General features: G+C 40.9%; 1 long non-coding RNA gene across 1 annotated transcript in view; it reads right to left on the bottom strand.

The window, feature by feature from the left end:
• Positions 1-18,375, bottom strand: part of LOC134348835 (uncharacterized) — a 46,806-nt gene extending 28,431 nt beyond the window's left edge. The window contains exon 1 of the long non-coding RNA XR_010018498.1: positions 18,362-18,375. This is a non-coding gene — a long non-coding RNA (uncharacterized LOC134348835). The remainder of the gene's footprint in view (positions 1-18,361) is intronic.
• Between the last annotated feature and the right edge of the window lie 7,194 nt (positions 18,376-25,569).

Here is a 25,569-nt window from a genome sequence, read left to right as displayed (position 1 = left end):
TTCCTTTCGGAATGGCAGGCAGTGACCAGTGGGGTACAGCAGGGTTCAGTGCTGGGACCGCAGCTGTTTGCAATATATATTAATGATTTAGATGAGGGAATTAAAAGTAACATTAGCAAATTTGCCGATGACACAAAGCTGGGTGGCAGTGTGAAATGTGAGGAGGATGTTATGAGAATGCAGGGTGACTTGGACAGGCTGGGTGAGTGGGCAGATGCATGGCAGATGCAGTTTAATGTGGATAAATGTGAGGTTATCCACTTTGGTGGTAAGAACAGGAAGGCAGATTATTATCTAAATGGAGTCAAGTTAGGAAAAGGGGAAGTACAACGAGATCTAGGTGTTCTTGTACATCAGTCACTGAAAGCAAGCATCCAAGTACAGCAGGCTGTGAAGAAAGCTAATGGCATGCTGGCCTTCATAACAAGGGGAATTGAGAATAAGAGCAAAGAGGTCCTTCTGCAGCTGTACAGGGCCCTGGTGAGACCACACCTGGAGTATTGTGTGTAGTTCTGATCTCCAAATTTGAGGAAGGACATTCTTGCTATTGAGGGAGTGCAGCGTAGGTTCACAAGGTTAATTCCCAGGATGGCAGGACTGTCATATGTCGAAAGATTGGAGTGACTGGGCTTGTATACTCTGGAATTTAGAAGGCTGAGAGGGGATCTTATTGAAACATATAAGATTACTAAGGGATTAGACACGCTGGAGGCAGGAAGCATGTTCCGCTGATGGGTGAGTCCATAACCAAAGGCCATAGTTTAAGAATAAAGGGTAGACCATTCAGAACGGAGTTGTGGAAAAACTTTTTCACCTAGGGAGTGGTGGATGTATGGAATGCTCTGCCCCAGAAGTCTGTGGAGGCCAAGTCTCTGGATGCTTTCAAGAAAGAGATGGATAGAGCTCTTAAAGGTAGCGGAATCAAAGGTTATGGGGATAAGGCAGGAACTGGATACTGATTGTGGATGATCAGCCATGATCACAGTGAATGGCGGTGCTGGCTCGATGGGCTGAATGGCCTACTCCTGCACTTATTGTCTATTGTCTATAAAATATGATTCACTGGACAGAGAAGCTGCAGAAATTGCATCAAGCCTGAATCAATAGATTTTTGTTGGGATATCAATATGCCAAACTGCTAAATAGTGCTGAGAAGTAGATTAGATATATCAACTGGAATAGCTGACTGGCCCAGAAATGTGCTAGATAACTTACGTTCCTGATAAGAGTTGTTTGAAATTTGTTGTGTATTTAATTTTTCGGTAATGTTTGAGTGATACTTTAAATATATTTTTCGATTAAGTATTCTTCATTGGGTTAAATAATTAATTAGGAATTATTTGTAAAAGTATGTGAATGGCATATGATATTATGGTACCACGTCACAACAGCGAGCCTTGCTAAAAGTAAGGAAAGAAAGCGGACTTGCTCTCCCTGTGTCCCCATGGTTTTATTTTGATTAGTTTTATGTGTTTTGAAGTTACAGAAGATAACAGTGGCAATGAGGGTGTCTTAAACTAATGTGAGATGGCTACCTACTTGTTGAAACGTAGCAAGATGTTTGAGTCAAAAAATATTTATTCTGTTCCTTGTGTTATCCATGATAAAGTAGCCAGTGAACTAGATCGAATGAAGGCAGAAGGAATTTTTTCCAAGGTTGAGTGTCGCTCTTGGGCAACACCAGTCTCCCAGTAGCCAAGAGGAATGGATCAGTGGTGATTTTAAGGGTTAGCATTAACCCAGTACTGAAAGTAGATCAGTACCCTCTGCTTAGGATAGAAGTTACCTTTGCAAATCTTTCTGCAGTAAAACACTTCAGCAAAGTGGAATTAAACCTATCTACAGATAGAGATGGAAGGAGATTCCAAAGTGTTTCTCACCATAAACTCTCAGAAAGGACTTCACTGTTATAATAAGTTTATTTTTGGAGAGCATCAGCACCTGCACTTTGGCAGAAAACAATGGACCAGAAGTTACAAGGCTGTCCAGGCACTCAGTATTACCTGGATGCCATTATTTTACCAATAAAGATGACAAGGAACATCTCTAAGATCTCAAGATTGAATTGAATTGAATTGAATTGACTTTATTATTTACATCCTTCATGTACATGAGGAGTAACAATCTTTTACATTATGTTTACGTCTGAATGTGCAATATGCAACTTATAGTAATTTATAATAAATATCAAAATGATTAGAGTTTATGGACTCGGCACCATACAATAAGTGTGAATTCTTTAAAACAAGCATCAGCTACTGTGGTCACATCGTTGACACACAGGTTTGCTGAGAAAATTCAAGCAGTAAGGCTAAAGTACGTGTCACATTTGTGGTCCTTTTTAGGATTCACGAATTACTCTAACAGACTCCTCCCAAACCTGGCTGCTGTGCTTCACCCCTTGAACTTATCACTACAGATCGGGAAGACATGGCAATGGTCAAAGAAGTGTGAGGTGGCTTTCCAAAGGGCAAAGGAAATGGTGAATTTAGCCATTGTACTCACTCGTTACGATCCACACCATCCAGTGAAGCTTGCTTGTCATGCCTTACCTTATGGTACAGGTGCAGTCCTGTCACATGTGTGTGATATGAGTGATTTAAGTGAATGCTCCATAGTCCCTTACTGCTGCAGAGAAAAATTATGCACATATTGACAGGGAGGCCTTGAGTCTGGTCTGGGGTGTAAAACGTTTCAACCAGTACTTGTGTAGGAGTGAATTTACCCTCACAACTGGTTATCAATCACCAGTGTCCAATTTCAATCCACAGAAAGGTGTTCCACTAACAGCAGCAGCATGAATGAAGAGATGGGCGAGATGGGCTCTGCTTCTTGGCGGACACAATTACAAGATTGAATTCAAGAGGATGACTTATCATGGAGATGCTGTTGGATTGTTCCATTTACCCTTGGGAAAAGAAACACCTGAAAAATTTACAAAAAAAGGACACTCCTCCTGATATATTTTCGCTGACACAATCGAATGTCTCCCTCTTACAGCAGAGATGATCCAAAGGGAACCCAGAAAAGACTGCACACTGTTTTAGGTCGACATGGCAACTCAAAATGGCTGGAATGTGCAGCAGAAATTCCAGTTGCCCCATCTTAACCAGCACTGGTATGAACTTGCCCTTGATGGAGGTTGCCTTATGTGGGGATTGAGAGTTGTTGTACCATCCAAGCAGAGTGCTAAAGTGTTGGAGAAGCTACATGCCAGTTACCTAGGCATGGTCAAGATGAAAGCATTGGCTTGAAGCTTTGTCTATTGGCCTGGGATAGGTCAGCAGATCGAACAGCTTAACATGCACTGCTCGGGATGCCAACATGTCCAAAGATGCCATGAGCGGTGCCTCTCCATCCCTGGGAATGCTTTGCATTGTGCTAGCTTAAAATTCATGTGGATTTTGCTAGATCATTCATGAGCACTATTTTCTTGAGAGTAGTGGATGCAGCTGCAAAAAGTGTTCGAGTGTACCCAGTAGCCTTCACCACAGCCTTGATGTGTTGAGATGGCTCTACTCAAGGACGGATGTTCCAGAACACTTAGTGACAATCAACCACCAATTTGTGGTGAACAACTTCATTCATTCCTGAAAATGAATGGAATAAGACATATGACATCTGCACTACACCACCCCACTACTTAGTGGAAAGGTTTCTGCAGAATCTAAAGAACACACTGCAAGCAATCTCAGCAGAACACAATGCACTAACACTGAATCAGAGGCTTGCCAATTTCCTCCATGCATATCGCAATGTATTCTATATTGCGGAGGAGTGTAGAGCTAATCAGGGAGGAGTGTCGTGTATTTGATATTGTAATATTGTAAATATACTTCTTGCTGAAGCATCCTTTGTTTGTTTAAATAATTCATTAGGGGTTATATATGAAGTACATGAAAGGAATACGTCATTATACCACCACACCATAAATGCATGCCTTGCTAAAGGTAAAGTAACAAAGCACACACATTCTCTCAGTCTTCCCATGTATACCTTTCAATTAGGTTTATGTTTTTGAGTGACAAAATATAACAGCAATGCCCTCAGTTACAGTAGCAGTGGAATCCGCAGCCACTCAGAAGGTTGCATATTAAGTGCATCAATATAAATGCATAGGAGAAATGATCTGAGAAGTAAATATACCAAAATATTTGATTTTTTTGCTGTAATTGATTATTTTGAGCACATAAACTCCAAAACATTCATAGATCAAATCAACCCTCTTAGCGATTTTGCACTTAGCTTGAGAGCTCAACATCAGAATATCACTACAATTGCTTTTGTTTTTGCTGGCGAAATGTCAAAAGTGTATTTTATTATATGCAATAAAGTAACGATCATAAAAATCACACATGATTCTGGACCACAGGAATAGAGGATCCTAGCTTTTATATTCCTCCCAGGCAGAGTAAAATGTGCATAACCTTAAATTTCAGCAACTGATGGTAACCAAAATCCCATCTGGCCCATTATTTCTTCTTTGAAGTGGCTGTGAATGAAAAATTGAGCACAAGGGTGGCAAAGTGGTGCTGCTAGTGGAGATGGTTCTTCATAGCTCCAGTGACCTCGGATCAATCGTAACCTCTAATGATATTTGTGTGGAGTCTGTCAGTGTCTGGGTAGTCTGATTTTCTCCTGCATCTCCAAGGTGGTAGATTGGTAAGTTCATTGGCCACAGTCAGCAACGTGAATGGGTCGTAGACACAGGGAAGAGTTAGCATTGTGTGGGGAGAACGGGTTGCAATTAGAAAGGAAACAAAAAGGTTAAAGAAAGATTGACTTTATTTGTGACATGTACATTGAAACATCCAGTGAAATGCATCATTTGTCTCAAATCAAATCAGCGAGGATTTTACTGGGCAGCCCACAAGTGTCTTCACACTCCTGGCGCCAACAGAGCATGCGTGCAGCTCACTCACCCTAAATATATATGTCTTTTCTGAAATGTCAGAGTAAACTGGAACACTCTGAAGAAGCCCACATGGTCATTGGGAGAAAGTTCAAACTCCTTACATGCAGTGGTGGGAATTGAACTGTGATTAGTGATCACTGGATCCGTAAAGTGTGATGCTAATTGCTACACCACCATGCCCATTGAACTGATAGACTGAACGGTCTCCTCCTATATCAGACAAGTATATAGAAGTAAGGAAACAAAATGAAATTAGGAAATTCACAAATATTGTTGAATGCAGTTAGGAGTGAAGAGTGTGGTCAATAATGTAATGCTGTGACAGCAATCAGACAATGAGAATAAGAAAAAAAGTCTGGTCATTACCTCATTGATACTTATTAGCTCTTCATCCCATGCTCTTGATGTTTACTGCTTATTTATTTATTCTAATTATTCTTTCTTTTTTGTATTTGCACAGCTTGTTGCCTTCTGCATTCTGCATTCTGGTTGATCATCCAAATTGGGAGGTGCTCATTGATTCTATTATGGTTCTTAAAATATAGATGTATTGAGTATGCCCCCAAGAAAATAAATCTCTGGGTTGTATATGGTGACATATATGTACTTTGATTATAAATTTACTTTGAACTTTGAAATAAATAAGTAATAAATAATATTGAGAATATGAACCTTTGAAAGATGGGCCAAACAGTCTCTTTTGGCACTGAGTTTATTCTCTAGATTTATCACCAGGCATGCTCTTCCCAATCAGTTAGAAATGAACTAACTTTCGCAGGATTAATTCCGGGTTACTTAAAGTGGTGAAGAGTTTCAACAAGCAGCAATGATGAATAATTTCACACCAGTCTTAATAAGGGAGAAAACTAAGAGTTCTTCTGGAAGCAGAGGTTAAAATATTCTTTACACTTGCAACTAATGTACAGTAATTTCCCATAACTGCAGTGGTAATTGTAGCGTAAGATACTATGGTGGCGTAGTGGTTAATGTAACGCTACTATAGCCGCAGTGATCAGCAACTGAGGTTAGCATCCCTCTGTGTCTGAAAGGAGTTTGTATGTTCTTGCCGTGACAGCATGGGTTTCTTCCTGCGTGCTCTGATTTCCTTGCACAGAGGTTAATAAGGTTAGGGAGCCGTGGGCATGTTATATTGGCACCAGAAGCTTGACGACACTTGTGGGCTGCCTCTCAGGAAGTATTCAGACCATGTTGCACACATGATGCATTTCACTGTATGATTCAATGTACATCGGACAAGTAAAGTGCATATTTTTCTCTTTAAGACAAAATATTTCCACTTTTAAAAATCAATGTCTAAAGCTAAATATTGAAACTTCAATTATTTCAAAATCATTATGGATCCATTCTCCTCAAGTTCTAAGCTCGCACTTTATCACCTGTACCATATCGGTCTGTGATGGTGGATTCTCTAATGGCAAATATTGAGCAACAGAAAGCAGATTTGAAGTTTCCTTATGGGCACCCCATCTTGAATAAAGCAACTGTCACACTTGGAAAACAACAGATTGTGGTAATGTCAGCCAGGGAGCTCAATTTATAGGCATCATGTTGTAGCAATCCATGCACATGACAGTAACATACTGTATGCGGGCGACAGAACTTGCTATTCAGGGTCTTTGCCTCTGCAGTATACTTTGAATGCTCTGTAGACAAGGAGAGACATGAGCTTGGCTATAATGACACATCACTGTTTAAACTGTCGAGTACGAGCGGACCTGACAGGCAAATCTTATTCCCAGCCAAGTATCTATTCAAATCCAACCGGTTGCAAGACCAGTATCAACCTGCAGGCAAAATCAAAAGAAAAAAGTGAACGCTGAAATCTTAGACACGCTTATTTTAATTTATTCAATGGGGATTTGGTGTACATTAGAATATGATGAAGCCATTGCCAAGATCCATTATTTTTCTTTATTTTATTGTCTGCTCTGCTTATCCTCTTGCAAACTGATGTGTCTTTTTTAACGTTAATGAATCACTGTGGCTTGAGGTTACTGCCAGCAGCAGTGTCATTCTCATGACTTGGCCTTTGCTGCAATGTGAGAGCATCCTCACATCAGCCATTACCTTCTGCTTTGGTGAGGTGTTCTTTCCCAATCTATGAGAACCACAGTGAACTGTCAAGGCAGCAGGAAAGGCCATTGGTTCCATCAATGAAGGACTTTGAACATGTTCAGGAAAAATAAGTGGGCAGGAAATTATCATTGTATATTCTAAACATCCTGCAAAATGTCTTTTCCAAAAGCTCCTTTCTGGAAAGCACTCTGGGGCTATTAAAACAAAAACTTCACACCATCTTAAAAGTTTCCAACATGAGGAAATCTGCAAATTCTGGAAATCCATAGCGGCAGACACAACATGCTATGGAAAAGAGTAAACTATTGAGGTTTTGGGTCAAGACTGTTTTCCAGTGCTGAAGGAGAAGGGGGATGGAGATGCTTGAATTAAACGATAGGGGTAGGGGAAGGAGGTTAGTTGGAAGGTAATAAGTGAAGCCAGGTGGTTGGAAAAGGTCAAGAGCCGGAGAAGAACGATTCTGATAAGAGAGGAGAGTAGACAATAGGAGAAAGAGAATGGGGAGGGGAACCAGTGGTTAGTAATAGGCAGGTGAGATAAAGTAAAAAGTGAGAGAGGGGAATAGAGGAAGGGGCAGTGAAAATTTTGTTCTGCCAGTTGGAATATAAGGTATTGCTCCTCCACCCTGAGGGTGGCCTCATTTTGACACAAGAGGAGGCCACAGATTGACACATTGAAACAGGACATTCCCCAGGCAGTTAAACTGATCAACAATTCTAGTTAGACCCTCCCCACCATCCTCCATCTATTTCCTCTTTCCCCCAATAGTAAACACTTTAAACCTCTTTTTATAATGCTGTTTAAGTTTATACATATATGCTGATATTTATATATTTTTACACACTTAAATGGTTAGTGCATTTGTGGGTTTGATAGACATTTATAATAAAGTCTTCTTTCCTGTTACATGCATCTTGTAAATGGTACAGACTATAGCCATAGTTTACTGACAGTGGAGAAAGTTAATATTTTTCACCATGATGGGTTGGTGTAACCTACTTAGCCTTAATACTCAAGACAATTTCAGAATGGATCAGAATTTAAATTTCAAGTTTGAGTTTATTGTCATATTCACACGTATGACACTGAACAAAGAACATTATAACACAGTGATGTTGTGCCAGCCTTTTAACCTACTCCACGATCAATCTAACCTTTCCTTCGTACACAATCTATAACCCTCCATTTTACATACATCCATGTGACTATCTTGGAGTCTTTTAAATATTCCTTTTATATCAACCTCTACCAATATCCCTGCAGTGTATTCCAGGCACCCACCACTCTAGGTGTAAAACAAAACTTACCTCTGACTTCGCTTAACCAGAGTCCACTGTACTTGGTCTTCAAGTTCAAGTGTATCACTTCAGACTTTTCCTGATTGAACTCCATCTGCCACTTTTCAGTCCAGCTTTGCATCCTGTCAATGTCTTGTTGTAACCTACATCATCCTTTTACACTATCCACAACACCTCTAACCCTCAAGTCATCTGCAAACAATTTAATACACTTCCTCATAGACAATAAGGACCCTTTGCTTCATGGTCCATGGCTTAAAAAAGGTCGGGAACTCTTGAGGTAATTCATTTATAGAAATCATAAAGTGCAGAAGTCATAAATTAGACTGATGCAGAACATCTCACCTTGAACCTCTAAGTTGCCCATTTCTGCGGGTAAGCCAATTCTGAATTCATGCACCTAAGTTTCCATGGATCCTGTGTCTATTGACTTTCTGGATTTGCCTACCATGGGGAACCTTTCAAATGTGGTAATAAAATCCATATAAACCACATCCACTGCTCTATCTTAATCAGATTGTTTTTCATCTCCTTGGAAAAAGGTGCAGTGAGAAGCTTGTTTGTATCAGCATCACAGGGACATAGCATCACATAAACAACATTCACAAGAAACACATAAACATGAATTATACATAATTTTTACAAGTACGCAATAAGAACAAGCAAAAAGCTCAAAATCCATTTCAGTGCAAAATGATCAAAGATTCAAAGATTCAAAGTACACTATTATCAAAGTATGTATGCAGTAAACAACCCTGAAATTTGTCTTCCCCACAGACAGCCACAAAAACAAAGGAACACCATGACCAGTTCAAAGAAAGCTTCATGCGCAAAAAAAAAGAACAAATTGTGCAAATGGTAAAAAATGAGTGGATAACACACAGAATATTAAACGTCAAACCACAGAATTTTTGTAACAGTCCAGGAATGTTCAGTTTCATACAGTTCAGTTCAATTTAGCACTGTATCATTCATTAACTGCAGACCACAAAGGCAGTTCTCCCTGATCAAATTTGAGCAAAATAGCAATACTAAAGGAGTAACCAGAAATCAGAAACACATACAACATGAACTATAGAGTTCTCTAAAAAACTAGTCCAATCCACAAATCGTGCCAATCAAACCTTGCTCAGGATCCAAGATTCCCACACCATTCTCCAGAAGCAGTGAGTGCGATGGCGAGGGAGACAGGTCATATGCAGGCAGGTGGAAATTCAAAAATTCAGACCTTGCTGATCACCTGCTCCCCTTCCACTCTCATCCTCGTTGATTTCAATCTTGCCCGACTCTTTAATCAGTTGGTTGAAAATTGGAGCCAATCATGGGTTTGCGCTCCACTTTTATGCACTCTTCATTTTCCACCTTGCTCTCAACGTGTTGAATTCCTTCAGATACAGTAAACCTGTCAGATCACTCAGTTGGTCCAAATGCACACTATCAAAATGTAAATTGCAGGCTCCAATTGCACACGGTTTAGTGGTAGAAGTATAATTAAAAGAAGAAAGAGAAAATGAAGTACTTTTGTGAACTGTCTGCAGTCATCACCGTTGGTTGTGTTGGTTGCTGGCGCCATCTTGCAAAGAGGTCATAGTGCCGCTAAGCTGCAGTAATTAGGGATCTTTTTTAAAAATTGTTCTAAGAACTGAATGTTTGAATGGAAGTAGCTCTTCCTGAACCTGGTGGCATGGGACTTCAAGCTTCTGTACCTGCACCCAATGCAAGAAGATGGCATGGCTCGGATGGTGGAAAAAATTGAGGAAGGATGTTGATCTGTTGAAGTACTGTTTCCCAGAGATCCTGCTGATGGTTGTGAGGGATATCCCTGCAGTGTACTGGGCTGAGTCCAGTACTCTCCAGTCAGGATGCTTTCAACAGTACGTCTGTAGAAGTTTCGTAGATAGCACCATGTAGAGCTGTAATCTCAAGGGGAATCAGGTAGGCTCTTTGATCTCCCTATTTTGAAACTGTCCAATATAGCTGAGTGAAGTAATTTTCATCTCCTTTGTCCCAAGCCCTCTTTCATCCACCATGGTTTAGAGATTGATTGCCGTGCTGTTAATGCCATATTCTCGGGAGCTCTGAATTCTCCCAACACTTGACACAAACCTCATTTTGCCATTGGCATGTTAGGCCTTGATTCTTGTCAGAAGCAAAAAATAATAATAATTCCAGCTTACTTCTTTCATATCAGATTTCTAGTAAGACTGCAGGCAAATCAGGGATTTCAGTAAATTTGGACTTTTCTTGCTCCTGTGTTAATTTTCAAAGAGCAGAAGATGCTGGGACTGTGAGGCTTTGTTGAAGCTGATGTAGCTGTGGACTGCCTTCTGGAAGCAGCGCTGAACAGCAAGTTAGTTTATGTAAAATGGTCTTAGGAGAAGTTCTGAGTTTTTAATGGACTATGAATCAGACTGTGCAGGGCCTAATTTGGGGGAAAGTGGATTTCAATAGTGCAAGACAGGGCCCTGCAGAGGTAGACTGGGAGTGTCTGCTAGAGGGGAAAACATTAAATGATATGGGAGGGATATAAATCAAGGCTGTAATAGGTAAATTTCAGCACGTTCCTGTAAGGATAAAAAGCAAAAACAGTACATTGAGAGAATTTTGGATAACAAAAGATATTGAAGATTTGCTCAGGGAAAGGAGGATGTCAAGTGAATGGAATTGATTTCAACAAGTCCTTTCAAATTTATAGAAGATATAGAAGTCAACTTCAGAAATAAACTAGCAGTTGGGGTGGGTGGAGAGGTACAGGAGTCTGAAGACCCACACTCAGTGTTTTAGAAACAGCTTCTTCCCTCTACTATCATCTTTCTGAATGGTCCCTGAACCCACCTCACTATTCTCACTATTCCTCGCTTGCATTATTGATCTATTTATTTTTAGTTGTTACTTGCAATTTTTTATGCCTTGCTTTATACTGTTGCCACAAAACAACAAATTTCATGACAGGGAGAAGGATGCTTGTGAGAGGCTGAAGTTAATGCAGGGATACACTGATATCCTGGTACATGCCTGTATCAGGATGGAGGAAGTGGTACAAATGCTGGAGAACATTAGGATCGATAAATAAAAGAAAAAAAAATCTTTATTTGTCCCACGTACATCAAAACATTGAAACATACAGTGAAATCATTGTGTGTGTAAACTACCAGGACAGTCCAGGGATGTGCTGGGGCAGCCAGCCAGTTTCACAGTGATTCAGAAACAACATAGCATACCCACACCTCACTAACCCTAAAGTGCATATCTTTGGAATGTGGGAGGAAGTCGGAACACTCAGAGGAATCCCACACAGTCATGGGGAAACATGCAAACACCTTACAGACAGTTGCTGGAATTGAACCCTGATATCTGATCGCTGGTGCTGTGAAGTATTACACTATGCTACCATGCTGTCCCATCCCCTGGACCAGAGAGGAGGCCAAGGAGAGAAAAGGAAGATATTTTTGAGGCTCTAATAAAAAGTTTTCATCATTGTTACCTCAGGGGTGATACCAGAACAGTGGAGGACAGCTAATGTTCTCTTCTTGGAAAGTGTAGCAGCAATAAGCCTGCAAACAACAGGTCAGTGAGGGTAATATTTATTTTAGGGAAATATTTATTTATTGAGATACAGAGTGGAATAGGTCATTCTGGCTCTTCAAGTGATGCCACTCAGCAGTCCTCTTTTTTAATCCTGGCCTAATCATGGGACAATTTACAATTACCAGTTAACCTACCAATTGGTACGTCTTTATATTTTGGGAGGAAATTGAAGCACCCAGAGGAAGCCCATGTGGTCATGGGGAGAACATATAATCTCCTTACAAGCTGCTGTGGGAATTGAACCCTGGTCACCCATACTATAAAGCTCTGGGCTAACCATAATGCTACTTTGCCAGTTCCTGAAGGAGAGGATTTACGATTACTTAGAAATGCAGGAACTGATTAGAAGCTAACACGGAATCATGTCAGGGAGATGATGTCTCATAAATCTAATTGAGCTTTTTGAAGAGGTAACCAAGCAGGGTAGAAGTAACACGAAAAACTCTGCAAATGTTGCAATCCAAAGGAACCAACACAAAATGTCCTGAAGGGTTTTGGTCCAAAACATTGACTGTTTACTCTTTTCCATAGACTCTGGCTGGCTTGCTGAGTTCTTTCGGTATTTTGCGTATGTTGCTTAGGGTAGAGGTGGGTTGCTTGACTGAAAGGCCGAGATAGAGTGGACATGGAGATGATGTTTCCTTTAGTGGAGGAGTCTAGGACCAGAGGGCATAGCCTCAGAATACAACAATGTCCTCTTAGAACAGAGATGGGAAGAAATTTCTTCAGCCAGAGGGTAGTAAATCTGTGGAATTCTTGGACAGCTGTAGAGTCCAAGTCATTGGGTATATTTAAATCCAAGTTTGATATGGTTATGAATAGTAAAGGGGAAAAGATTACAGGGAGAAGGCAGGAGAAAGTGGTTGAGGAGAATCATAAATCGGCCATGATGAAATGGCGGAGCAGATTCAAAGATCCAAATGGCATCATTCTGTTCTTATGCCTGATCATCTTCTGGTCTTAGACCAGCAGTGATGGAATGGTAGACCAGATCAGTGGGCTGGATGGCTTAATTCTCTTCATATGTCATTGGTCTTATGATCCTAGGGACTTTTGATCTTTGACCAATATCCTGTGTAATTGTAGTTTGTGGTTTCAATTGCAGTTTGCCGTGATGCATCTAGTGTGGAGTGCAGTGGGAGGTGCTTGTTGTTCTCACTGTCAGCTTCCAACGCCAGCTAACAGTCTTTTGAAAAGGAGAGTCTTTCCCGACCAGTATATAGCCTGTCCAACAGCAAGCCTCTTGTAGTGCCTCCTCGCTGATGACGCACGGAAACTGAACTCTTCAGACTCAGGATGAACTACGGAGGTTGGGCAGGAGGTCTGGCTTCTGCAGATGTAGTGCAAAGGCCCACTGGTGTGTGGACATACCCTAGTGATCATGCACCAGATTCCCAGCTATGGGTAAATAGTCTCACTGCCTTGTTGGCAGCCTCCAGAGTGGAGCCCCTAAGGTAGCTGGATGTAATTCAACATCCTTCCGGCAGCTCCAGCAGCCAAGCGGGTGCTAAACGTATTGCTTCATAAGCTTTCCTTTGGACTACATTGGTGAGGGTGAGAAGGGATCTTGATGACTGGACATCTCAGGATCTCCATACCTTCCACCCAAGTTTGTGATGACGACGATTATAGAAACATAGAAAATAGGTGCAGGAGTAGGCCATTCGGCCCTTCGAGCCTGCACCACCGTTTATTATGATCATGGCTGATCATCCAACTCAGAACCCTGCCTTCCCTCCATACCCCCTGATCCCTTTAGCCACAAGGGCCATATCTAACTCCCTCTTAAATATAGCCAATGAACCGGCCTCAACTGTTTCCTGTGGCAGAGAATTCCACAGATTCACCACTCTCTGTATGAAGAAGTTTTTCCTAATCTCAGTCCTAAAAGGCTTCACCTTTATCCTCAAACTGTGACCCCTCGTTCTGGACTTCCCCAACATCGGGAACAATCTTCCTGCATCTAGCCCGTCCAATCCCTTTAGGATTTTATACGTTTCAATGAGATCCCCCCCCGAATCTTCTAAATTCCAACGAGTACAAGCCTAATTCATCCAGTCTTTCTTCATATGAAAGTTCTGCCATCCCAGGAATCAATCTGGTGAACCTTCTTTGTACTCCCTCTATGGCAAGGATGTCTTCGCTCAGATTAGGGGACCAAAACTGCACACAATACTCCAGGTGTGTTCTCACCAAGGCCTTGTACAACTGCAGTAGTACCTCCCTGCTCCTGTACTCGAATCCTCTTGCTATGAATGCCAGCATACCATTCGCTTTTTTCACCGCCTGCTGTACCCGCATGCCCACTTTCAATGACTGGTGTATAATGACACCCAGGTCTTGTTGCACCTCCCCTTTTCCTAATCGGCCACCATTCAGATAATAATCTGTTTTCCTATTTTTGCCACCAAAGTGGATAACTTCACATTTATCCACATTAAATTGCATCTGCCATGAATTTGCCCACTCACCCAACCTATCCAAGTCACCCTGCATCCTCTTAGCATCCTCTTCACAGCTAACACTGCCACCCAGCTTCGTGTCATCCTCAAACTTGGAGATGCTGCATTTAATTCCCTCATCCAAGTCATTAATATATATTGTAAAATATATATTGTCCCAGCACTGAGCCTTGTGGTAACCCACTAGTCACTGCCTGCCATTCTGAAAAGGTCCCATTTATTCCCACTCTTTGCTTCCTGTCTGCTAACCAATTCTCTATCCACACCAATACCTTACCCCCAACACCGTGTGCATTAAGTTTGCACACTAATCTCCTGTGTGGGACCTTGTCAAAAGCCTTTTGAAAATCCAAATATACCTCATCCACTGGTTCTCCCCTATCCACTCTACTAGTTACATCCTCAAAAAATTCTATGAGATTCGTCAGACATGATTTGCCTTTCACAAATCCATGCTGACCTTGTCCGATGATTTCACTGCTTTCCAAATGTGCTGTTATCACATCTTTGATAACTGACTCCAGCAGTTTCCCCACCACTGACGTTAGGCTAACCGGTCTATAATTCCCCGGTTTCTCTCTCCCTCCTTTTTTAAAAAGTGGGGTTACATTAGCCACCCTCCAATCCTCAGGAACTCGTCCAGAATCTAACGAGTTTTGAAAAATTACCACTAATGCATCCACTATTTCTTGGGCTACTTCCTTAAGCACTCTAGGATGCAGACCATCTGGCCCTGGGGATTTATCTGCCTTCAATCCCTTCAATTTACCTAACACCACTTCCCTACTAACATGTATTTCGCTCAGTTCCTCCATCTCACTGGACCCTCTGTCCCCTACTATTTCTGGAAGATTATTTATGTCCTCCTTAGTGAAGACAGAACCAAAGTAATTATTCAATTGGTCTGCCATGTCCTTGCTCCCCATAATCAATTCACCTGTTTCTGTCTGCAGGGGACCTACATTTGTCTTTACCAGTCTTTTCCTTTTTACATATCTATAAAAGCTTTTACAGTCAGTTTTTATGTTCCCTACCAGTTTTCTCTCATAATCTTTTTTCCCCTTCCTAATTAAGCCCTTTGTCCTCCTCTGCTGAACTCTGAATTTCTCCCAGTCCTCAGGTGAGCCACTTTCTCTGGCTAATTTGTATGCTTCTTCTTTGGAATTGATACTATCCCTAATTTCTCTTGTCAGCCACGGGTGCACTACCTTCCTTGATTTATTCTTTTGCTAAACTGGGATGAACAATTGTTGTAGTTCATCCATGCAATCCTTAAATGCTTGCCATTGCATATCCACCGTCAACCCTTTAAGTGTCATTTGCCAGTCTATCTTAGCTAATTCACGTCTCATACCTTCAAAGTTACCCCTCTTTAAGTTCAGAACCTTTGTTTCTGAATTAACTATGTCACTCTCCATCTTAATGAAGAATCCCACCATATTATGGTCACTCTTACCCAAGGGGCCTCTCACGACAAGATTGCTAATTAACCCTTCCTCATTGCTCAAAACCCAGTCTAGAATAGCCTGCTCTCTAGTTGGTTCCTCGACATGTTGGTTCAAGAAACCATCCCGCATACATTCCAGGAAATCCTCTTCTCAGCACCTTTAGCAATTTGGTTCACCCAATCTACATGTAGATTGAAGTCACCCATTATAACTGCTGTTCCTTTATTGCACGCATTTCTAATTTCCTGTTTAATACCATCCCCGACCTCACTACTACTGTTAGGTGGCCTGTATACAACTCCCACCAGCGTTTTCTGCCCCTTAGTGTTATGCAGCTCTACCTATATCGATTCCACATCTCCCCGGCTTATGTCCTTCCTTTCTATTGCGTTAATCTGCTCTTTAACCAGCAACGTCACCCCACCTCCTTTTCTGTCATGTCTATCCCTCCTGAATATTGAATATCATCTTTGATATCATTGATTATCATCGCCCATTGTCCTTTGAGATGGACGGATGCGAACCAATTTATTGTCATCTGATATTTTGGCTCCGTACTGCTGCAACAAAACAAGAAATTTCACTCATGTAAGTCAACGATATTAAATATGATTCTGCTTTCTAATCTATTTGAACTCAATACATCAAGAATAACCTCACACGTGTTTTCAATGCTTTGTCCCCAAAGTTCACGAGGTCACCCTTCACTTCCAGACACAGGTTTATTCCTAGCTGTTGCTTTGATCCCAGCCTCATCTCACAGAATAATGTTCATTGTTGGGCTCTGGAAATGGCCCAGTTTTCACACTGAAAGACAAGGATTTTTATCCACCTTAACTTCCACCCGTAAGGGAGGGCTTTTGTCACCATTCCTATATTTCAGGCATTTGTTAACTGCATTCATTCCTTGCATGGGAAAAATATCCCTGAAGGGTTTACCTGTCCCCAAAGTACAAATGATGTGCTTCTGTGTTCACTTATCTTCACTAGCTTGTCCTGGGTCTCTTTGACGCCAATGGGAGCACTCTCCCACCATCCACTCCAATAATGCAGCATCTGTTCATTCAGTATTAACGCTCTCCACAAGCTGCAAGAGTCTTATGGAGTCATAGAGTAACAAGTCATCTAGCCAAGAAACAGGACCTCAGTCCAACTGGTCCACGTTGACCAAGATGCCCCATCCAAGCAAGTCCCTTTTGCCCATAACCTTCTAAACCTTACCAATCCATGTCCCTGCTACTTGTATCGTGACTTGTATGGTTTATTTGAAGAGCTCACTGCTGAGATCACACCTGGGAGCTATGTGCTGACAGCTGTACTGTACACCAGTAGGAAACGCTGCCAAAGCCAACAGCATCAATTTCAATACACTGTTACACAAAGAACAACAATGCATTATACACCTCACAAGGGACTTTTTTGTTCTTTATAAATGTTCCAAAAACAGTGTTTGATAACACGAAGTATTTTAATGACAAAACACCTGTTGGAAAAAAAATCATAAATCCATTTGTCTGATACTTTAAAGGTCCCAGCTTGACAGTAAACTGATAACTGCTATTAACAGAATTGAGGAGCTATTGCTTTTTTGGAGGGCCGTAGATCTGAAAGGTCAAAGCTGACCCTACTGTTGTATAACTTAAGCAGTTCACAAATATTTAGTGGCCACTTGACGTGGTACCTCCTCCAGTTAGTAAAGTGGTGACTGGGTGCATATTCGTGCTTTTCTGCGGCTGTGGCTCCTCCACTTCAAAGGCTGACGTGCCGTGCATCCATAGTTGCTCTTCTGACCACCCCTGTTGTCATGTGCTTATTTGAGTTGCTGTCACCTTCCTGTCAGCTTGAACCTGTCTGGCCATTCTTCTCTGACCTCTCATGAACAAGGTGTTTTCACCCTCTGAACTGCTACTCACTGGGTGTTATCTTTTTTTTTGTTTCTCACACTGTTCTCCGTAAACTTCAGAGACTGTTGTGTGTGAAAATCCCAGGTGATCAGCAGTTTTTGACACACTCGAACCTTCCAGTGATGCACCAACAATCATTCCATGTTCAAAGTCCTCCATTCTAATGTTTGGACTGAACAACTGAACCTCTGGACCAGGTCTGCACACTTTCATGAGTTGCTGCCACATGATTGACTGATTAAATATTTGCATTAATGAGCACCTAATCATGTAGTCACTGACTGTAGATTGTCAACCATTTGGTTGATATGTTGAAGATCCCATTATGATGGTAACCTCATTATTGATATCAACAGATTTTAACAGAATTGAGGAGATATGAATTCTTTTGGAGCTACAGATACTTAACAGTCAAAACTGGCCCTGCTATTTTATATTTCAAGCAGTCCACATATTTTATATTTTAAGCAGCCCACATATTTTCATGTCATACAGCCAGAACTTATATTTTAAGCAACCCACATATTTTCATGCCATACAGACAGGACTGTCATTCACATGTGCCTGCCTGTCACTGTTCTAGTGCTGCGAGCTATCAACTCAAAGCAAATCTGTAAATGAAATGGAGGATAAAATAAACTTCATTAACCTTCTTCAGCTCCAGAATGTTATCTCCTGAAAAAACCTGCACATCTTGCACTCACGTTGCTTCTCGCAGTCTCTTTGTTTTCCAAATGCCACTTTGCCTCGTTTCAGTGTCCCAGTTTATATAATCCCTTCAGCCGGGAGCTATTCACATTTACCAATCAACAACCCTAACGGAGTCCTTTGCATGTGGTGGCAAAGCACCGTTCAGACAGGGGCAACTCCTTATTCATTTCCCACACAACAGCTACTAATCTGACAAGCAGCGGATAAAAAGATTGCCACTGACAATCACTTTTCGGAGGTCAGGTATCTCATTTATCAAACATTCAGTCTTGGTTGTTGAAACAAATATGCAAATACTTCCCGATGTTAAGCTAAATACCAAAATGGTGTTCGACTGAGCTTTGGATGTGAAGTTCAATAATACGTGAGGCCAGTGTAAACAAGCTGTGCTCATTCAGATTTTGCTGTTTAGGGAAAACATGGATCCTGCAGCTAAGTTACACAACAAGAGTCAATGAGTACATACAGTGATCTGGTCACTGCGAGGGTGTCATTAGAAGTGTGATACTGACTCATGTTGAATTATGCCTGTTCAATTAAATGAAATGTGTTTATAATGTTCCACCATAGCTAATTTGTCTGATTCTGGGAGTGGTATGTCAAGCCATCTATTACCTATTGCAATTAATTCAAATTCCTGATGCTGGGTAAACATCGTGTATCCTTCTCCTTCCACAGACGTTGTCCTGATGAAAGGTCTCGGTCCAAAACACCCCACCCTAACACTGATTCCACAACCTATGGACTCCCTTTCCAAGGCATTTTGCATAGTACTGTCTTTGTCAATGTGGAGCGGAGAGCAGGTCTGTAAATCTGTTGGGAGTGGCAAGGGAGAACAGCCACAGAAGGGGTGAGGGACATGTGGCAGAGAATGTGTGCCGGGGCGGAGGGTGCCACAGCTGCAGACACATCCAGCCTTGAGACACCAGGTAAGGTCATTTGATTCTAAACGATTGGTTTAGTGATCATTACAGAATGTCTCACTGATACTTCCAGCTCCCTTCCCCTTTTCCCAACCATGATTTCCCTCTCCCTGCCCCCTTCCCAGTCTCAGTCCACAATAGAGGTCCATATCAGAATCAGGTTTATCATCACTCACGTATGTCGTGAAATCAGTTCTTTTTATGGCAGCGGTACAGTGCAATACATAAAATTACTACAGTACTGTGCAAAAGTCTTACGCTCCCTAGCTACAGTATATATACATATGTGCCTAAGATGTTTGCACAGTACTGTAGGATCTCTTCCAAAATGCAAACCTAGCATTTCCTCAGATTTTTTTAAGAAGTTAAGTCCAAAATTGCAGAGGAAAACAAGTGATGCAGCAACTCATTCAAGTCAGACAAGTCTGCCTCAGGTCTGCCCTTTGACCTCCCATCATACTCTACCTTTAAAGGATTTTTGCTCATTTCGGTCTTATTTTCCCTCAAGGGAGCTTGCTGACTGCTTAGCTGCTTCCTCTAACTGTGGACAGGCCCTGAAAAGCCCCAGTGAAATGAGAATATTAAATCTTTGATTCTTACTGAGATAAAGGTCAAACAAAGAAAATGTCTGGAGTATACCTGGTGTAAAGGTCAGAGTACAAACATAGTTGTGAATCCATGCATATTATTTTAAACTTGCTCTTCCTCATGTCCTGTTCTTGTCAGAACAGAATGCCAAGAACACTTCATATCGATAATTCCAGATTTTTGTGTCTGCATACTAAATGATAATTGTCCAAGCACGGCGGCCCCATAGCATAGTATTTATCACAATGCTTTTTAGTACCAGTGACCCGGGTTCTATTACAAACCTGGTAAGGAGTTTGTATGTTCTCCCTGTGACCATGTAGGTTTCCTCTGAGTGCTCCAGTTTCCTCCCACAGTCCAAAGATGTTCCAGGTGGTAGGTTAATTGGTAAATCAAAGTTCAAAGTGAATTTTATGATCAAGGTACATATATGCCACCATATGCAACACTGAAATTCATTTTCCTGTGGGCATACTCAGCAACTCTATAGAATAGTAGCTGTAACAGGATCAATGAAAGATCAACTAAGTGCATAAGGGTAACACACTGTACGAATGCAAATATAAATAAATAGCAGTAAATAAGCAGAACATGGAATGACAAGATAAGGAGTCCTTAAATTGAGGTCACTGGTTGTGAGAGTATCTCAATGGATGGGCAAGTGAGTTATCACCTTTCATTCAAGAACCTGATGATTGTGGGGCAGTAACTGTTCTTGAACCTGACGGTGCAAGTCCTGAGGCTCTTGTACCTTCTGGTAGCAAGGAGAGAAGAGCATGGCCTTGTGGCCTCAGTGGTGAGGATCCCAATGCTTTATTATGACAGTATTTTACATAGATATGCTCAATTGTTGGGAGGCTTTACCCGCGATGTACTAAGCCAAATCCACAACTTTTTGAAGGATCTTCTGTTCAAAGGGGTTGGTGTTTCCATACCAGGCCTTGATGCAGCTAGGATTGTTCCATGATTAGGCTAGGATTAAATCAAGTGATTGCTATGTGGTATGGCTGGAAGGGTTGGAAGAGAATATTCTGTGCTATATCTCAATAAACAAATAAATAAATCTCATATGTTACATGGAGCTTAAAGGACAGAAAGAAGTGTTAAAATTAAAAAAATATTGGAGGTGCATCTAAAAATGATAGGTTAATAGTTAACTTAAGTTAGATTTCATGCAGGAATTACAAACGAATATCACAATCGTCTGCTGGCTCAAGATCTCTTACGTAAACCTAGGGCTACTTTTCAAAGTGTGATTGCTTTGTAACCTAATTAAATGAAACATTACATCTGCTCAGTGTTGTTAGGCAAAAGTCAATGAGTTTTAACTGCCATCCCTTGAGTTGCTGGCTGCATCCAACATTTATTAGTTCCTCCATCATTGGCATTTATTCTTACATACTTAACAGACGCGACAATATTAAAAAAGTGCCCACAGCTGGGCAAATCGTGCCTGAAGCTTTAGAATATAAATGTGCTTAATATCAGTGCAATGCATCTTTATATTTGAAAGCTTTATTCATGTAAGACACATTGAAAAGGCTGTGATTGTGTTGAATTGTTGATTTAAAGGACTGAGCTATTTTAAGCAGCTAATTTCGATTTCAAATGAGAATAACTAATGCAAAATTTAAGTGATGAGGTAACTTTAGAAAATGTGAGAGCTGTAAATACAAAGAACTTGGGCCTATATATGTTATTCTGTCATATGCAGTGAGTTATTTTTCAAAGACCAGTTACTGAAAGTAAGTGACTATCAAGATCTCAAGATCAAAAGCAGAATATGAATAGAATGACTCATGATTGTAACATTGAAATGTTATGTTTGGCAGGCTGGTTAAAGTCATAGTGGGTCAAGTAATAGAGTCACTGCCTCAAAGATTCAGTGACGAGGGTTCAAATCGGACTTCAGACGCTGGCTTTGTGGTGTTTTAGGTTCTCCCTAGAGCATGTGGATTTCGCCTGAGTGCTGTGGTTTCCTCCTGCATCCCAAGAATGACCGATGGGTCAAATGGCCACTGTAAATTTTCCCTAATGTGAATATTGGTGAATGAGACAATGAAACTCAGACTGGTCTGGGATTTAGTATACATAACAGTGAACTGGCTCTGTGCCCCACAATGCTGTACTGAACCAAATAAATTAATAATCAAATGACACACTAGACTAATCCCTTCTGCCTACAGAACATCCATATTCTTGCATTTTACTCATATTTATGCGCCTATCTAAACTCCTCTTAAAATTACCTAAGATATCTGCCTCTACCACAATCCCTTGCAGTGCATTCCAGGCACCCAGCACTCTTTGTGTAAAAACTTGCCACTTGCATCTCCTTTGAAATTACTCCCTGTCACCATAAATGCATGCCATCTGCTATTAGACATTTAGACTCTGGAAAAAATATTGTCCACCAAGGGGACCACAACCCACAACCTTGTCATGGTTTTGAAACTTGTGTGCTTCCATGACTAGAGAGCTATGCTGACTGGAGTCAAGGCCTTAAGCTCTGACTTTTGGTAGGAGTCACCTATGCTGAACTGGTCAAAGGGTAGAGGCTAGATTAAGAATGGTCCACCAGTTCTCCAAGTTTTGAGGTTCAGCTCAGGGATAACAATCCTGACCAGTAAAGCAAAGATGTTACAGAAACAACACTAAACGTTTGTGTGCAACAGTATTCTTAAGTCTCCGCCCGAAAGTTGCATTGCTGACAGTAGTGAAAATGGATAGATAGCTGCTAGCACGATGAAGGAAGCTCTGAACACTGCCAAGACCAAGGCCAAAATTGGTTTCTGGAATGTATAAACCATGTACAATACTGACATGCTAGCACAAATAACTGCAAAAATGAATCATTACAGCCAAAGATAGACCAGAGCTGTGTTCTGTCCACACTTTTGTACAGGTCAGAATGACAGAGAGTGACCTTGCCCAGCTGTCATCATTCCACACCACAAGCCACTGGAAGATCCTCCTCATCTTCTGGTCAAGAAAGACTGCCAACCACTTCCTACTCCTTCAGTGTCATCAAAGTGACATACACAATCATCATGAAGAAACTTTGGAGATGGATTGGACACGTGATGAGAGGAGAGGCCAACTGCATCATCAAGACAGCACTTTATTGGAGGAAATGTGGGAGCCCAAAGACAACTTGGCATTGTACCGTTGAGACAGAAATGAGGACCCTGAACCACACTGAGCACAATAGAGAAGAATGCTAAGACAGAGAGAAGTCTTAGAACTTCATTTTGTCCTAAACACCAATGTTGTAGTTGGTAGGAAGTAGGAAAGGTACGTCAGATCCAGAGTTTCTCCGGTTAGTGGGTGATTTCCCTCCATGTAGTGGGGAACCATGTATGAGGCAAGTTATAGCAGTGGTTTTGCCATTGCCTTCTGCTGGGAGAGTTTCTAAAGAGATCACCAGCTCGTAAAGCGTGCAGGGGAGCCGGCTGGATTCGAACTCGGGACCTTTTGTTCCGAAGTCCGACGCTGATGCCACTACGCCACCAGCCGGTTAGGAAGTAAGTAAGTAAGTAATAATATACCATTTGTCTACTCTATGTATGTCTCTCATAGTCATATAAACCTCACTCAGATTTTCTCTCAGCCATAGCTGCTCCAGAGTAAACAATCCAAGTTTGTCCACATGTCACCCCTAAACTTTTGAAACATTCCTTCAGCCTCCACACGATCTAGCTCACTGGCTACTTTATCATGGATGGTTATAGGAATCGGATGGACTTTGTAAGACTTGCATGTGGCATTTTCTTTTGACACTATTTTACCCCTGATATGTTTGAGCATTCCACTGCACTCCTTGAATACTGGTGCGGCATCATCTAGTAACTTTCTTAATTCACTCTCAGTTGACTCTATTGCAGGGTATATGGCATGCAAATGGTGGCTGGATCTCCCATAAAGTTGTCGTTGGCTCAGCCATTCACACCTCCACAATGCTGGATCTGCTGTTTTCACCTCATACACGCCCAATAATCATATAAATCACTTTTACGAATGTCTTTCCCACAAGAGTTATCTTTTCTCCAGTATAAGTTTTTAGTTGGAGATCTACAGTTCACTATCTTTGAAATGCCTTTCAAACTCATTTTGTGGAATGGCTGAAACAGCTAAGCCAGAGTCCAGTTCCATTTTAAAGTTGCATTTTTGGTGTAAGCCATGCTGCTTGTCTCTTTTTAGTTTTCACACTGTAAATATTAAGGCTACTCAGTCCAATGTCACACTGTCAGATTTTTCATCAACAGATTGCAGGTAACTGCCCTTTTTGAAATTACAACTTGACTTTTTATCTTTTTTTCTACCTTCTGCAGTCCATTTATCTTTTGTCTGCCCAATATGGTTTTGTACAGAATGTGTCCTACTTTGTTGCATTTTCTGCAAGTTTCACCTTTAAATTTGAATTGGTCTGGAGAATGTGAGGCCAGGCCACAACAGTAGCACAATTTGTCCATCCAGGCCAGTTTTTGTTTAGACATTGCACTTTTGTTCACGCTCGCTTTCATCCTGACTGCAACTCATTTGTGTCTCTATCTGCTGTTTCAGCAATTTCAACTGCTCTTTTAAATAAAAGTTGTGCTTCAGTTAGAAGCTGTTTTTGAATGCTTTCTCGTAAGATTCCACAAACTAAATGATCTCTCAGTGCATTATTAAGCCCATTTCTGAGCTGTCAATCCTCAGACAACTTCATTGGTTCAGCCACATACACTGAATTGGATTCCCCTTTCTTTTGACTCCGCTTATGAAACCTAAAGCATTCTGCAATCAACAACGGTTTTAGCTCACGATATCAGTATTTCAGCTGGTCTGGTTGGAGCAGTTGAACTTCACAGTAAACTGTATGCCTTTAAACCCAATGCATTCAGCAAAACTGGTGTTTGTTTCTCATTGGCTATTTCATTTGATTTAAAACACTGTTCAATCTATTCAGTGTACATATTCTAGTTGTCTGTTGTGTAATCAAACGTGTCAATCTTTCCAATGCCGCCAGCTACTTCTGCTTTTTTTATGATTATTATCACCCGATACTCATTATTTAGAAAATCATTATCTGACTTCTTATTTACTCAATTGTCTTTCCTTTCATGAAGAAAATATGGTGCTCTGAAGAAAAAAAAAATAGTGCTGTGCTTTTATTTAACCTGACTGTTTCTTCAGTGTTTTCTTTCAATTCTGATATCTTGTTGTGTTTCTACAGGTAAGTAGTCATCTCAGGTTCATTTTAAATATACATCATCACCACTGTTATGTTTTGTCACACCAAAACATTAAGCTAGTTAAAAGAAAGATACAGGACTGGGGATATGAGCCTAACTTTGTTGTTTTATTTTAAATGTGTTGTTTGTGTATCACATGGTGATGTGATAACATGCAATTCACTTATTTTAACATATAACCCTTTATAAATTATTTAAATGAGCATGAATGCTTATTCAAACAATATATTTACATTACTCAAATATTACTGAAATATTAAGTACACAACATCAACCCATAGATCATTGATAGACTCGATAGGCTGAAGGGCCTGATTCTGTGCTCTGTGAATTTATGATTCAAAAATATTAGAAAAATCTCAGAATGGGTATTTTTGTTTGTAATATAATTATGCCTGAGC

The sequence above is a fragment of the Mobula hypostoma genome, chromosome 7 (genome assembly GCF_963921235.1).
Source record: "Mobula hypostoma chromosome 7, sMobHyp1.1, whole genome shotgun sequence".
NCBI classification, from domain to species: domain Eukaryota; kingdom Metazoa; phylum Chordata; class Chondrichthyes; order Myliobatiformes; family Myliobatidae; genus Mobula; species Mobula hypostoma.
This window is presented reverse-complemented; position numbering and strand designations above follow the sequence as displayed.